The following is a 16401-nucleotide window of genomic DNA, read 5'->3' as shown; positions in this document are numbered from 1 at the left end:
TGATAGGCAGCGTGTATATAAACACATACACAAACATATACTTGCATGTAAGTACATATGTGCAATATTTTGCTCCTTTTACACATTTCGGTTGCACGCAACGCGGTAGCTTCGCTCAGGGCTAACTCATTCTTTCGCAAAAAAAATCGTGTTTGTGTTTGTTTTTTCGCTTGAGTGTTTGGTTTGGACCAGCCTGTGGGTCTGGCGGCGATTTTCCGGCGCGAGGATTTAAAGTTTAAATGTTTAAGATAGCGACTTGCAGCATAATAAAAATGCTGCATTTAAACTTACAACTTTTTATACAGTTATTTTTGACTTTCTTATTGCTATGAAAACTCATATTTACAGTCATTATTGACTTTTTTGTGCTTTTATGAACTTTGCGATGTAAAAAGCTATGATGAAATCTTAATTTAAAATAATATCATTGAAAGATAAGTTAGAAAAAAGCTTTCGCATACTTATACGGGCTTTGGAAATTATAAAGCTTCTAAGCAATATGATCTGAGCTAAGTAATAAACAATTTTTGTGAATGTAAAAAAGTTTTAAGCGTTTCTTTCTACTAAAACAACATTCTAAAGCTTTTAGTTTTACAGCTAAAGCTTTATTGCTAAAGCTTTCACGTTTCATTTAAGCATATGATCAGTGCTCAATATTAACTAGTTTTTGTGAATTTAAAAAATATTTCGACTAGAGCTACATCCAAGAGCTTTTACTTTTACAGCTAAAGCTTTACAGCGAAGCTTTCACATTTCAGTTAACCATAGTTTTTTCATTCCATTTTTGTTTTTTTTTTGTTTTAATATTTCAAACATTTCTATGAATATAAAAACTACAACTAGAGCTTTGATTCCAAAGCTTTTATTAATTTAGCCTTTGCGCTTCATTCTGTGTACGCGACATCGTTCGAATGGTTTTTTCTTCAACTTTCAACTTATAAGTGCCACATAACATTTTTGGTACTCTGAAGCTTTCATGCGCAGTTTTTGAATAAATTACTGAATATTACATATGTGTGCATTAAAAGTCTGTGTATGTGTAAGAAATAAATGATAATTTTTTAACCAATATAAAGTACTTTTTGCATTTTTTATACATAAGTACCGAGCTTTCACTTTGATTGCCAGAAGCTTTTATATACATACATGCATATAAACACCCTGGCGGACGCTAATTTAAAGTAATATAATTGTCAAATAAGTTAAAAAGCTTTCGCTAGTCATATGAGCTTTGCAAATATTAAAGCTTTTAAGTACCATAATCTGAACTCAGTGTTAACCACTTGTGAGTTTAAACAAGCGCTAAAGAGCTTTAGGATTAGAGCTACTTGTAGAGCTTTCACTTGTATTCCACAAACAATTCTAAGAATATAAACTACTCTAAAGCTTTGTTTCATTCATTTAGGCATATCGCCTTCATTTCATTTACACGACATTCATCGAATTTTTACTTTTCAACTTATATCTGCTATATAATAATTTTGTTACCCTGAAGCTTTTGCAAAACTTCGGGATAGGTTAGTGAATATCATATACATATATCATATATGCATGCATAAAAGCTCTCTTGGTTTATAAGAAACAAAATAGATTTTAAACCGATATAAAGTATTTTTTGCAGTTACATAGCTTTTCATATAATTGCCAGAAGTTTTTACATATTGACAAAGAAGTTACAAAAAACTTTCGCATACTTAAACGAACTTTTCAAAAATTTAGTGTTCTCAGCGACAAGATCTGAGCTTTGCTAACCAGTTTTAGTGAGTTTAAAAAACGTTAAAGTGTTTATGTATACTTTTCTTTGCTGAAGCTACATACTGAAGCTTTCACTTTTTTACCCAAATAATCCCTAAACTTAGACCTTTGCTTCTGGAGCTTTCATGCCGTCTTATGGACCTTTCATTCTGTTTACATTGCCATTTTTTTTTCTTTTAAAAGCTTTTCTGAATACGACTTTCGTGCTCGAAAGCTTTCTCTCGAATTATGTGCAATTCCATACAGATTATTTAAGAAATTAAAATGCTTTACATTATAATTACATATATTATGAGTTTCAAGGAAGCTTATCTTAAAGTAAATAATTTTCGTTGTTTGCTATAAATTATAGAGCTTTCATTGTCAGAAGCTTTTACATATAATCATATCCTTTTTGCAACAATTTTTTACATTGTTTCAAATGCCAGACATGTAGCATATACTACTTTGTTTTCTAATAAATCAAAACAACTGTCAACCTCAACTTAATAACTATACCAGCAACAACAAAGCTTCCTGCATCATGTATGCAACCGCATGTGTACTTTAAAGATATGCAACACTATTTTAGTTATCAAATTAAAATTTCCATAATACCACTTCACATAGTTGCTTGCACAAATTCACACAAAAAGCTGCTTTGTTGCCAAATTGTCAAAACTGCTGTAGCGCGTGCCACCGCACGGACCACCTAGAGCACATACCATAGTCTGGTGGCGTTGCAAATGTAACGGAAACCGAAAAATTTGCATATTTATTGCATTCACACACAATGACAGTGGCAGGGCGAACGGCAGTGGGAGCGGCGCGCAGCGGAAATTGTACGACGAGTATGCTGGACGGAAGACAGAGTGGAGCGAGCGACTGTCAGGCAGTCAGCCACAGGTATGTTGCGGTGCCTCAGCGGAAAAGAAAGTCATTAATTTACCGTTGCGCAATTTTTGTACGAGCGAATAGTTTTTCCCGCAAGAATTTAAAAAAAAAAATAACACTCATATCATTTTTATTATTTTCCTTTTGGTTCTTTTATTTTATTTTATTTTATTATTTTATTTTTCTTTATTTTTGTTTTGTCTGTTATTTATTCACCGACTGAGTGCGACAACTAAGCTGAAGTAAAATAAATATATTCCACAACTGCAGACTATTTACTTACTGGCTTTGTGTACGGTATATTTGTAAAACTGCGTATTGTTGTTATTGTTGTTGACCAAGCAAATGAACGCGTTGAATGAATGCAGCAGGCAACCATATTTCACAGGCACACAGAGAAAAAAATGTTGTATGTGTGTGAGTGCTGTATGTGTGTTGTATATGAGTATGCTCTCACACATTTCTATGCATAGTGTAACGGTATTTTATTTGCAGCTATAGATTTTCATCCTTTTTAAAGTACTTTCTGTACAAAATGGCTGTGTTGTGTATGTCAAATGACGGCAATCAGTTTTGGGCTCAGAAGGAAATACGAACAATATACGAAAAAGAAGAAAAAAATTAATTTTGACTGCAGGGAAGCTATAATACACTTCACAGGTGCTCTACTTATAACATAAAAGAGTACAAAAATATCCTTATTTTGATTTTGATTGATCAGTTTGTATGGCAGCTATATGCTATAGTGGTGCGAACTGAATAATATCCCAGGAGATTGTTGCATTGCCTTTAATAACAATCTATGCCGAATTTCGTGTTGATACCTCGTCAAATAAAAAAGTTTTTCATACGAAGACTTGTTTTTGATCGTTCAGTTTGTATGACAGCTATATGTTTGAGTGGTCCAATGTGAACAATTTCTTCACAGATTGCATTATCGTCTTAGACAATAACCCATGCCGAATTTCCTGAAGATATCGCGTAAATTAAAAATGTTGTTCATACAATCCTTTGATTCCGATCGTTCACTTTGTATGGCAGCTATATGCTATAGCGGTCCGATTTCGTCCGTTCCGACAAATGAGCAGATCCTTGGCAAGAAACGGACGTCTGCAAAATTTCAGATTGAAATCTCAAAAACTGAGCAACTAGATCGCGAATACAGATAGGCAGATGGACAAGTCTCAAACGACTCAGCGCGTCACGCTGATCACTAATGTTATATATTCGGGTATAGATATGTTATATGTGATCTCTGACGTTTTCCTCCGTGTTTTATGAACTTCATGGCAAACATTCGACGACTTTTGTTGCCATTATTAACGGTTTAAAACTATTTTTAGTTCGTTAGGTTGCCACATATAGCGATCTCTTAGCATACAAATACTCATGTGGATGGAATGCTCTGAGAAAAAAATAAACACGATTTTATGATATTACCCAATGTGTCAGGGAAACTAGGAATTTAAGATACGTGTTGAGCGCTTGAAGGTCGCTTCGAACCACTGTCAAATTAATTTCTTAACATATTTACTTTTAGTTTATAGCTTTTATGTTTCATTGATAACATATTCTTATATACCGACGAAGACCAGTTCTACCCGGCTTTTAAGGTTTTGAAATTTAGCTCACAGGCACAACTCAATGGTATCTTAAGTCTTAAAGTTCCTGCTTAAAACACTTCACTCCTTCGAATAGAGTCATATTTCCCAGAGAAAAAGTTATGTTCTAAGGAAATAAGGTCATGAGGTTAAACTCTCAGTGGTGTACAATGATATCTTAAGTCTTGGAATTCCTACTCAAATCATAAATAACTTTTTTACTCCTTCGAATAGATCTATCTTCACCACAGAACAGGTTATGTTCTAAGGAATTAGCAGTTTTAGTTATCTTGTGCTCGATTTCGGTTCTTCAACTAGATCAGAGTTCATTTCAGTAGCTTGTTGATATTTCGGTCTTCATATCGCATCGTAGATTGTGATGTCTTTGTGTCTAAATAGATCTCTTGTCTACAGTATTCAATGCATTCGTCATAATAACAATTAATTTCGTCATAATAATAATTACTTTAATAAATGAAGCTAATTAAAGGCTCTCAAAGCAATAGGTCGCCTGTGAATCCACTGATAGTAGTCTTCTCACTACACCGATTTGCATACTCTCTTTTTATATCTTCCAAAGTTAAGCATTCACTGAGGCTTTTCTTACAATATTTTGTTAAAAAGCGTTTTCTACCGGCGCTTCTTTTGCTCTAAAGCTCTCAAAGTCATCTTTAATATGGTTTCTTAACTCAACTGCAACAGCTTTCCTCTACTACAAAGTCCTCTCTTTCAAATATCCAAAGCAAACCCACCATAATTGGCCTTCTCAGCCACTTGAAGCGTGCTTTGCGAGATCGAAAGACGTAGGTTTGTGGTTGTGAATTATAAATTAAAATAACATTAATGAAATTAATTAAGAAAAGCTTAATAAGCGAAAATAAATTGTGTATGTGTGTGCTGCAGTGAGAGCGGAAATTATATTTGATTTCATGCTTTCTTTATATTTTTTAAGCCGCTTATTAAGCTTATGCGCCGTAGAGAGCACTCAGCCAAGACAACACAAGCAGCGCAGCGGCAGCAAAAAGAAGAAAAAACTGCAAGAAAAATAATCGAAATCGAAAATTCAGTTAATGCCAGCAAACTGGAGAAACATCAGAAACCACTTTTGGCGGGCGTCAAGGACGCTGCGCGCCGCACCGCTCAGCGCATCGCAGCACAGCGCTCTGATGTGAGTACGAAATAAACGCAATTAAGTGGTCAGGCATAAGCGCACACACACACACATACAGGCAGTTGCTGTCGCCTTCGTGCTGCCTTTGAGCCTGGCAAATTGATGAGAAAATCCAATTAACATTTCACGGTGATGAAGTGCGAGTGTGGGAGAGCGGCAAGTGGCAGCAAGGCGGAAGATGCAAGGTGGCAGCAGTGAGCTGCGCAGGAAGAGCTTGCCGGACCGCACAAATGCATAGAATGTAGAAAATCAAGTGGTAATGCATAAAAACATGAGCGGCACACAAGCAATTGTATGTATGTATGTGTGTGGCAAATAGTTTCAATGTGTGCGTGTAGCATATGCCACAGCACAGCTAAATTGAGCGGAGGTATATGAAATAAACTGTAATAGTTGCTTAAATGAAGAGCACGCAGGGTATATACATATGTATGTATGCATGTGTACGTCTGTACATATACATATGTAAGTATGTGAGCCTCGAGTGGTTGCTGAGAAGCACTTTTTGTGGGTGTAAAGACGCAAGACAATTTCAGTAAATGGTTTGTGTGCGGAAAATGCGTTACAATACACACACACACACATCCACACATACAAAAACTGCTTTCAAATATAAAATTTTATCGCTTACATACGCATGTGGCAAGCGGTTTATGCGCAACCACCTATAAATATGTGCATGTGTGCATGTGTATGGGTGCATTCGACACTGACGTGACCACAAAAGCCAATTTCGTCTCGGTTGTAAGTTAAAAGGCATTAATAAAATACAAAAACAACAAACAAGTAAGGAAGAGAAAAGCACACAATGCATGCAACACAGTGTTATTTTGTTGCTGTTGCAAGCCACATGTACAAATAGCCTGGCACTTCAAATATTTATTATGAAATTAATTAAACATTGTCAAGGCGAAGCAAACACAGGCACATGAAGACATGCACATATGTATGTATATTTATATTCATACATACATATCCCATATATGGACTATTGGAAGCTTTCATTGCTTTCTTTTTATACCCTGCACTAGATATAATTAGTTTGGCAAGAAGTTTGTAACACCCAGAAGAAAACGTAGGAGACCCTATAATATATAGAACCCTCTTTTATGCATATATATAAACGATCAAAGATCTTTTCTTTTGCACACGTCCTTTTCTTCTCAAGAAGCTGCGAATTTGTCAGAACTGGAACGAATCGGACAACTATAGCATATAGCTGCCATACAAACTGAAGGATCCAAATAAGGTTCTTGCATGGGCAGCTTTTATTTGACGAGATATCTTCACGAAATTTGGCATATATTATTGCCCAAGGCAGCGTTGCAATCTCTGAAGAATTTGTTCAGATCGGAGCAATATAACATATAGCTGCCAAACAAACTTAACGATCCAAATTCAGACCTCCTATGGAAAACTTTTTTATTTGAGGAGATATCTTCAAAAAATTTGCTATAGAATATTGTGGAGAGCAAGACTGCAATTTCCGAACAAATTATTCCAATCGGACCACTATAGCTTATAGCTGCCATAGAAACCGAAATATCCAAATCAAGACCTTATATTGAAAGCTTTTTTATTTGACGAGATATGTTCAAGAAATTTGGCATAAATTATTGTCTAAGGAAACGGTATAATTTCACAAAAAAATATTTAAATCGGACAACTATAACATATAGCTACCATACAAACTCAACGATTCAAATTAGGACCTTATATGGAAAACTTTCTTATTTGACGAGATATCTTCAAGAAATTTAGCATTTATTATTATCCAAGGCAACGGTATAATCTCACAAAAAATTATTCAGATCGGGCTGCAATAGACTATAGCTGTCATACAAATTGAACGATCCCAATTAGGTTCTTGTATGGAGAGCTTTTTTATATGATGAGATATCTTCACGAAAAGTGGTATATATAATTATCGGAAGCTCGGCTTCAATCTCCAAAAAAGTAGTTCCGATCAGAACACTATAGCATATAGCTAACGCTGCAAAATCAAGCTTTTGTAAGGAAATGTTTTTATTTGTGAAGGGTATTCTAGCTTTATAAGTAGAACACTACAGATCAATAAATATATACATATATACATATATGTTCAAACGTCGTCGCATGTTCACACACCAATACAAATCCATACACATCTCACCTGATATTCTACATATGTATTTGTATATTCATTTCTGCCTAGTCAAATAGCCTAGAGCTGTTAATAAATCTTTTATTGCCTTATGAGTGAGGCAAGCAATTGTTGTTAAGTAAATACGACAGACAAGGTAAATTAAATGAAATATGTGAGTAAATAAAATAACTTGAGAAATATTTGCGCAAACAAAAGATGCAACGCACGGTGTTAGGCTGTGTTGTTGTTGTTGCTTGCATTCAAGTGGAAATGTGCAATAATGAAGGAAAATAAATTTTCATGCTGAAAAAACAAGGCCAACAAATATTTCAAATCGTTGAGCTGAATGAAATGGAAACTGTAAATCTAATTATGTGCATATAAAATTTTTTGTTGTACATACAAACGCACACATGCACTGGTGTATGAAAATGGAAACACAAATTAAGCTGTCGCTATAGAATTAGCCTTGATATTTGAATGCAAATTAAATGAATATGGAAGTTTGCAAAATGTTAGTTATTTTTGTTAACATTTTGTTGTGAAGAAAAATTGTGTGTTTTGGTAGAAAAAATATTTGGATGAATTTAGAAAATTTTAAAAGTTTATTTAATTTTTCACACCAACCATTAAACCATGTCCATCTGTCTGTCTGCATATACGCCTGAGTTATTAAAATATCGATTTCAAATATTGCACACGGCTTTTTCTCCCCAAGAAGCTGCTTATTTGTCAGAACCGCCAATATCGGACCAATATAGGATATAGCTGTCATACAAACTTACCAATCGGAAGCAAGTCTTTGTATGGAAAACTTTTTTATTTGAATATATGTCTTTATGAAATTTGGCACAGTTTATTATCTCAAACAGGGCTACAATATCTGAACAAATTTTTCAGATCGGACCACTATAGCATATAGCTGACATACGAACTGACCGATCGAAATCAAGTTTTTGTACGGAAAACTTTTCTATTTGACAAGATATCTTCACGAAATTTGGCACAGTTTCTTACCCAAAACAGCGCTATAATTTCTCAAGAAATTTTTCAGATCGGACCACTATAGCATTTAGTTGCCGTACAAACTTACCAATCGAAATCAAGTCCTTGTATGGAAAACGCTTTTATTAGGCAAGACATCTTCACGAAATTTGGCACAGTTTATTATCTGAAGCAGCGCTACAATTTCCGAGCAAATTTTTATAGATCGCACCAATATAGCAGGTAGCTGCCATACAAACTAACCTACAAAATTCGAGTCCTACAAATTCAATACCTTAACGAAAAATAGTATATATTATTATCGAAAGCTAAGTTTCAATCTCCGAAATGCAGCGCAATTAAAGGGTCTAACTGCTTGCTGACAACAAAAGTTTATAGGGTCAGACAATTATCGTTCAAAAAGCGACTACTTTGTGGTTATTATGAGGAAAATATGTCAGTATTAATAAATACGTTTTTTCCTGTTTTCTATTGAATCAACGATAATCCAATTATGACAAAAAAGAACAATAACAATAGTGTGCTAGATTAATTTATTAATGCGTGCGTATGGCATACATACCTACAAACATAGGTGGGTACAACATAACTACACACAGATAACCGACAATTGCGCGCGGCCATTAGATACTTCAAAAAAATAAAGATAAAAATGAACAGAAAAACGCGCAGACTATTTAAATATCATTAAAATAACATTTTGCAAAAATTGTGCAAGCGATTTTCCGCTAATTACACAATCATTTAGGAGCAGCCGGTTACTGCTAGCGGTTAGCAACCCGAAAGAGGCGGCTGTGGCTGAGTGTATGCAGAGGGTCAGTTTACACGCTGGCGCACGAACTAAAAATATATGCAGCAATTTATATACAAAAATTGTGAAAATAAATATATAAATATATGTATAGGTACTATGTACATATGTATGTATATTCAAGCGCAACGAAGCAGGCGAAGCCGTGAAAAAATATTTACAAAAACAAAAAACGGCGAACAAAGCAACACAATTAGCCAGTGAAGTGGCAATGCTGGCAGTTAAAGCTGCTACTTACAAGCACATATAAAAAAATAAAAAATTAAATTACAAAAAACAACAACAAAAACAATAAGTTCCACACAAAAACCCAATGCATAAAACAATACGCGCTCTTTATTGCGCAAAAAATCTGTTCTAGTTTCCCATACTTCCAATGCAGCTTTTGTTCTTGTTTTTGTTGCAATTTAACAAGTCATATTTCGCCACTGCTTAAAGCATAGTGTAAACTGTCGCTTCGGTGTTGAAAAAATAAATAACCGACTATTTAATGTTACACAACTACCGAGCCTCGTACGAACACACACACATGCACACACCCACACGGGCTTAAATAAATAGTCGCCAGTGAGCCGGGCAGTCGGCTCCCCCATTCGCACCTCGCTATAAAAGCACTGAGCGTGTGTAGCTATTCCACTATGCCATCACACACACCCACACACGCGCACTCGCCCCCGCAGCCGAGCCAACAAAGGGCGTTGTGAGCGCAAAAAGCCTGCAAGCCTGCCGAACTACTGTTTACTTTCTGCGCTTGCACGCCATGCAAAGTAAGACGTACATACTTATGCATTTACATACGCACACATGGTTAGTTGCTGCCTGGCAGGGCGGCCCTGTCACCTGGTTTTATTGCGTCCATCTGGGTTTTTATTGCCGTTACTGTTCGTAGCTGTTTGCTGGCGCTAATGAATTCATAATTTGCACTTCGGGCGCACAAAATAAACTCACACCCTTAATATATACTTGTATGTAAGTATCTACAAATGTACAGATTTTGTGGCTACCCTGCAGGAAAATCGTCAACCTTATTTCAAGGAAAAAGTTAGGTTAGGTTGAGATGTCGATCTTGACAGGTATCTCACTTCGAAAGCTTAAAACGCCATTCCGCTGTGTTACCCTTAAAAAACTGCTATATAATAGATCATAGGACCCTTACAAATCGACAAAGCGCTTTATGCCTATCACAGGGATCATACTTAGACAGCTTAGAACGCCGGCCCTTTGTGTTACCTAAAAAAAACTCCCACATAATTGATCATTGGACGGTAATGGAGACGGCTAATGTCTAATTCAACTATGTCGACTGGTTCCCCGAAGATAGAACTGCCGAAATATTTCATCGTCTATCTTGCAAAGGCTGTATAGATGGTCAAAAAGTGCGTGGCTGTTTGTACCTGACACCTCTCCACTGAACTTTGACAACTAGCGTGCGATAAGATTTAAGATAAGATAGCGTGCGATAGATTAAGATATAAGCATGAACGCCATTAGACAATGTCCAGTAAGAACCTATACTATTGCGGCAGGATGAACTTTGCTAAGGGCAAATAATTCAGAAGATCTAATGCGTTTTACTTCAGTCCAAAAGGATCTTGCAGTCGCACAGGAGCGGGTTGTCAACCAGCGAGGTCATTGGTCTAGTATTAGAACGCCAGACGCCAATGGAGATCCACCGCGGTCTTATTTCGATGTGAGCCAAACAAGGGTGTCCCTTTTGGTTAGGTCACCGGCTTTGCAGTTGCCGGCACCCAAACGAGTCAAATGTTGACGTAGCAAGATGTTTCATCTAGTGCAGATCCAGAAAGACTAGCTTTGAGCGGTCAGTTAGTGAGCTTGACACCAGTAGCGCCGCTCTGCCGTCGGACTGAATGCTCACCTCCCACCTCCCACTTCCTAGCAGTACATCTACAGGGGCCTGGTAACATAAAGCTAAGATTATATACTAGATATATAAGATCCATAGCATTTAACTCATGTACGATGGGGTCATATGTAGATGTTCACGCAAGTGAGGAAAGTTCTCCGAGCGCTATTCACTTGGCTCAACCAGGTCACGACTTCCGGTCTTAGATCAAGTATCTTCTGGGTAGCCAAAAAAGCATCAGTTTGAAGGCGAGTTAAAGTGAGAAGGCGAATCATCTTTCCCCAGGTTTGTGGGATGGCTATGGTACCCGCCACATAAAAAAAGACCCCCATTATCAAAGTTGTAAGCTTTTATTCTCATTCTTGGAAGATAGTTACACAAATGAGAAGTGGATAAAGTTAGAGAAACACATTTTGTAAGTTTCTGGCATTATAATGCATGTAACGGGACCGAAAGTCGAAGTGACCAAATCCAATCAATGCAGCAGGGTTAAAGCTTTTACTAAGAAAATACGTTGACAAGAAAAGAAAAGCTCTAACCGTGTATCTGTATAAATTATTTCTGAAACCTCGTAACGTATATGTTTCCGAATGTAAAATACTGACGCTCTGTTTGCAAACTAATAGGCTTTGGTAGAAATTAGTATATGAGCACTTAATCTCAAACAAATTTCGACAGCAGTGAAGTTGGTTGGAAAAAAATTTTGTAAAACTCAGCTGAAAGCTCATGGATGAACTGACCCTCTCTTCTTACTCTCGAATCAAAATAAATACAAAAATAGGCCCACAAACTTTAAGTTTTCGATATTTTTAGTTAAAAAATAATGCTATTCTAAATATCAGCTCAACTTTGATGCCTTTGTGCGCAAAATGTGAGATTGTCTTTGGGTTGGACAAAAACTTGCCTCTCTGAACACAAAGCGGAAAATACTGAAATTACAAGCTGCTTTGATATTTCAAACAGTTTCTAATATACATAGTATACATGCAAGCATTTGGAAATAAATATAAAAAAAGCTTGCCAGCAGGTGGTTAATGGTATTGTGGCTCACATACTGCTTGTAAGAGTAAAGGTAGGCAGCAGCGGTTTAAAGCCGACAGGAGTGGTGCCAACTAAATTTATTAGTAACTAGACTGCAAACTAAAATTAAAAAAAAAAAAAACTAGAATATTCTATATACTAAAACACTACAAAATTTTTACTCAAATACATATATGTATTTACATACATTAGGGAGGGGCAAAAAAAAAAATTTTTTTTTTCTTATTTTGAAAAATTAGTTGATAGTCACCTTAAGAGCGGCTTTTCAAGTATAAGCTTTGAACTTTTTTCAACTTCCCCGAATTTAATTTTCTTTTTGTTAAATGAAGCTTAAAATCTCACCTTTCCAACACTGTACGATATGACACAATGTGATTGTAGCACTGGAGATATACGATTGAAACAACACCTATGGACAAAATACGAAAAGACTTTTTCGACTAACCAATATCTTTTAAACCGGTAGGTTTACGAAAAATTCGTAAGAGAAATTTTTGAAGAGCATTAAATTTCCTACATAATACACCGAAATACATATGTTTTTAAGAACTTGAAAGCGAGATATTAATTTATCTATCTGATAATAAGAAGAAGTTAGAAAACTCTACGGTGGAGGATCTTCTCGTTACTATTAAGAGCTCATATTTGGAGATAAGTATATTCGTAGAAGTGTTTAAGAAACAAATTTTGAGGGGGCCTATTCTGTAACTCGATTCGAAAGTGTATTCTATTCGAAATTCGGATCTACTTTATCATTATGCGAAAGTTGTACCACCCTGTGCCAGAAAAAATACGTACAATATTCGTTTTTGCTTTCTACAACTCAAAAGCTAACGAATATTTTATTCGAAAATTGGCTTGAAAATCCGAAAATCGAGTTACAGAATATAAAAAATCCAAATTCGAGTAAATTGATTTTCGAATCGAGTTACAGAATAGGCTAAGCACAAAAAATATATTTTTTTTTACACACCCTGATGTATGTATGTATATGCATGTCCTTTGCACAGGATATTATCTTGCGAACATATGGCGCGGTCTTCGCAAGCTCACTAAGTTTATGCTGATGTGTGCAAAATGATTTTCGTATGCAAAGCCCACAGCTTAAATCCGTGCAGTTGGAAAAACAAACCAACAACAACAACAACAGCAACTGCAGTGCACACAAAGGAGCCCAATAAACAATAGGCGCAGCGCGGAACAACCGCAGAAAATGAGACAGTAATAAGGAAGCAAACAACAGGCGCTGCAGCAAAAAAATATAATGACATGATAAAAAATATCAACAATACTTTTATATTTTAATGCCGCTGCCTATAATTTCTTCACACTCTTACTTTGCGAACTCACACACACACTCACACTTTCAGCACGGGAAATAAAAAACACTTGTGTGTGCCACACGCAGCAACAGCAACACGCTATGCGGCGACTAAATGTACTCGCAGCGGCACCGAGTGTTGCGCCGCGCGTAGAGCCGCAGAGACGCGCCAGCAATGGCAAGCAGCTGAGTTTAGCACACGCTTTAAATGCTGTTGCATCCATGTTGAATTAATGTGCATACTCGTGGCACAGAGGCACAGCTACTACATATATATATGCATATGTGGCATATGAGTGATGGAAAAAAGTGGGAAAGCGGATGTGTGCTAACGCTGGCGGCTACATATTGCATGGGTGGAGAGGGGAGTAGAGAGAGGAACAGCGAGGTGTTTGGAAATGCAGAGACATTGTCTAGTGGCGTTTAATATGCAAAGTGGCAAGAAGCAGGCGCACAAACACTTGCATATACTCGGAGATAAAGTAGATGGTAAGCGACGCAAGAGACCCTGCGGGAAAAGGAGAGCTTTTGACAGATAATGGCTTCATGAGAAATATGTATATTCTGCTGTTTAATTTCGCCTTGCGAAGACTATTTAGCGGTTTAAACCGATAGCCGGTTGCTGGTTGCAGTTTAGAATTTACGAAGGTTTTTGATAAATACGATAAGATCAGAAATTATTCTGACGTCATGCTGGGAACTTAAGATAACGGTGCGTAATTTCACGACGAAATTAACTCACATTTTGTTCTAATCAGTAGAAGTATATATCTTATATACATATATATTTCATGTGTGCATGTGTATGTCACTAAACTCCTCTTAAACGACTGGACTGATTTTGATGAATTTTTTTGCGTGTGTTCAAGGAGATTCGAGAATGGTTTAGATTCACAATTCGGTCCAATTTGTTAGCTAAATACTAACTCAAGTACGGTCGCGTCTAACCTATTGACGACGAGTGTGGGTACATATCTACAAATCGCGCAATAGCTCTGGGCTACTCAGTCATGATAAATGCTCAATTTGATGAGTTAAGTCGATTTAGCCTCGTCCGTCTGTCTCTTCGTATGTACATATACATATATACGAACGAGTCCTCAGTTTTTGAGATATCGATCCCAAATTTTGCACCCGGTCTTTTCTCAACAAGAAGCTGCTCATTTGTCGGAATCGCTAATATCGAACCACTATAGCGTATAGCTGCCATACAAACTCAACGATCGTAATAAAGCGCTTGTATGGAAAGCTTGTTCATTTGAGGAAATACTTTCAAGAAATTTTGCAAAGATTGTTCGCTAAGACAGTAGTGCAATCTCCGAAGAAATAGTACAAATCGAATCACTATAGCATAAAGTTGCAGTACAAACTGAGCGATCGGAAGCAATTGTTTGAAAGAAAAACTTTTTAATTTGACGAGATATCTTGACGAAATTTGGCATGGATTATTCCCTAAGACAGTGATGCAGTCTCCGAATTGTGAATGTTTTTTTGTACAGGGCATAGCTTAAGATTTTTTCGGGTTTTGTTTAAAACCTCCACAAATCGCTTCAATTTCCTGCTGGCATCTTCCCCCATCCAGTAGGTGGTAGCACATTAAGCATAGCAGCAACAGCTTTATTTGCTGCAATTTTCCAGCGCTTAAGGCTCTACCAACAGCTGGCACAGCGGCATGTCCTTCCGGAGATATCTTTTTAAAGCGCCACTAATACTACTACAGACACACGCACTCATGAACCAGCCTTGTCACATATGTATGCATGCAGCATTCACTGTCATATTTGCTTTTAAGCCGCCCGCTTAAGTAAGTCTCCATGCAACTCTGTACTGGTGCACATGATTTCACTCCAACTTTTTGATATATGCTTTGCCGGTAGTTTTTGTTATTTTTGTGTTTACTATTTACATTTTTTGCAGTTGTTTTGCAAACTACGCCACAGCAGCCCGCCTTTCTTCGGGCATTTGAAAAAAATTACACTTTTAAGTCTGCGCGCCGGCAACAGAAACGGATTTTGTGGTGGCATAAAAGGATTTCATTGCGTTTGCCACACACACAGACATACAAACATGCATGGACGTGCAATTGTGTGTGCTCAACAAGCTCCTTTCGGCATTTTTTACAGCATTTCTCACTACATATTTATTAGCACTGTTTTTGTCGTTGTTGTTTCGCAACTTGTTTTTTGGCAATTCATTTTTAGCGCATTTTTATTTAAATTCTCAAGTTGTTTTGTGCGCTCGTTATCATCGCTTTTTTGTGGCTTACAGTGTTTGTGGCCTGTGCCTTATCCTTTCTACGCTTCATCTACATATTTGCCTGGCTGCTGGAGTTCGGTTTGTTTGGCGTTGGTGTTGGCGGCTAAAGCTGCGTGTAACCGCCGAATGCTGATTTTATTTTGCTTTAGCATTATCCTTCGCTCGTCTTCGCCGCGCGCCACTTGACGCCTGCGTTTAGCTGCTAGAGTTTTTCGCCGAATTTAAATTGTAGCTTCATTTTAAGTCTTTAATCGGCTTTGCGGCAAGTCGCAGGCTGCCAGCGTTACTTGCAGCAGTTATTCCCAGTGCCTTGCCAGCATTTTCAATTAAATTGTTTATTACCGAACTTCGCACAGCTCATATTCAATCTTTTATTTATGACATGCGCGTCAAATTGGCGCGTTCAACATTCATTTTTTTGACGCCAGCGAACTTTTGCGCTCACTTATCTACTCCGTGGCAAACAAACTTGTTTGTTCTTTGCATTGTATTTACACTTAAAGTCAGTTACCTTGCACCGCTACGTTTAAGCTGTCGGTCGCATAAATGTTTGGCTTTTATGCCACAGCGCTTAAGTT

The 16401-nt window shown here is 36.9% G+C and overlaps 1 protein-coding gene across 2 annotated transcripts in view; it reads right to left on the bottom strand.

Moving 5' to 3' along the window:
- LOC120770426 (7SK snRNA methylphosphate capping enzyme bin3) overlaps window positions 1–16401 on the bottom strand; it is a 144229-nt gene that overhangs the window by 14362 nt on the left and 113466 nt on the right. The window contains exon 1 of one of the 2 annotated variants that reach the window (XM_040097877.1): window positions 2912–2930. The exons of the other annotated variant lie outside the window; for it this stretch is intronic. The gene's annotated coding sequence lies outside the window, so the exon portion shown is untranslated. Of the gene's footprint in view, window positions 1–2911; window positions 2931–16401 lie in introns of those variants that run through there. 2 annotated transcript variants of the gene reach the window in all.

The sequence above is a fragment of the Bactrocera tryoni genome, chromosome 3 (genome assembly GCF_016617805.1).
Source record: "Bactrocera tryoni isolate S06 chromosome 3, CSIRO_BtryS06_freeze2, whole genome shotgun sequence".
Classification (NCBI taxonomy): domain Eukaryota; kingdom Metazoa; phylum Arthropoda; class Insecta; order Diptera; family Tephritidae; genus Bactrocera; species Bactrocera tryoni.
This window is presented reverse-complemented; position numbering and strand designations above follow the sequence as displayed.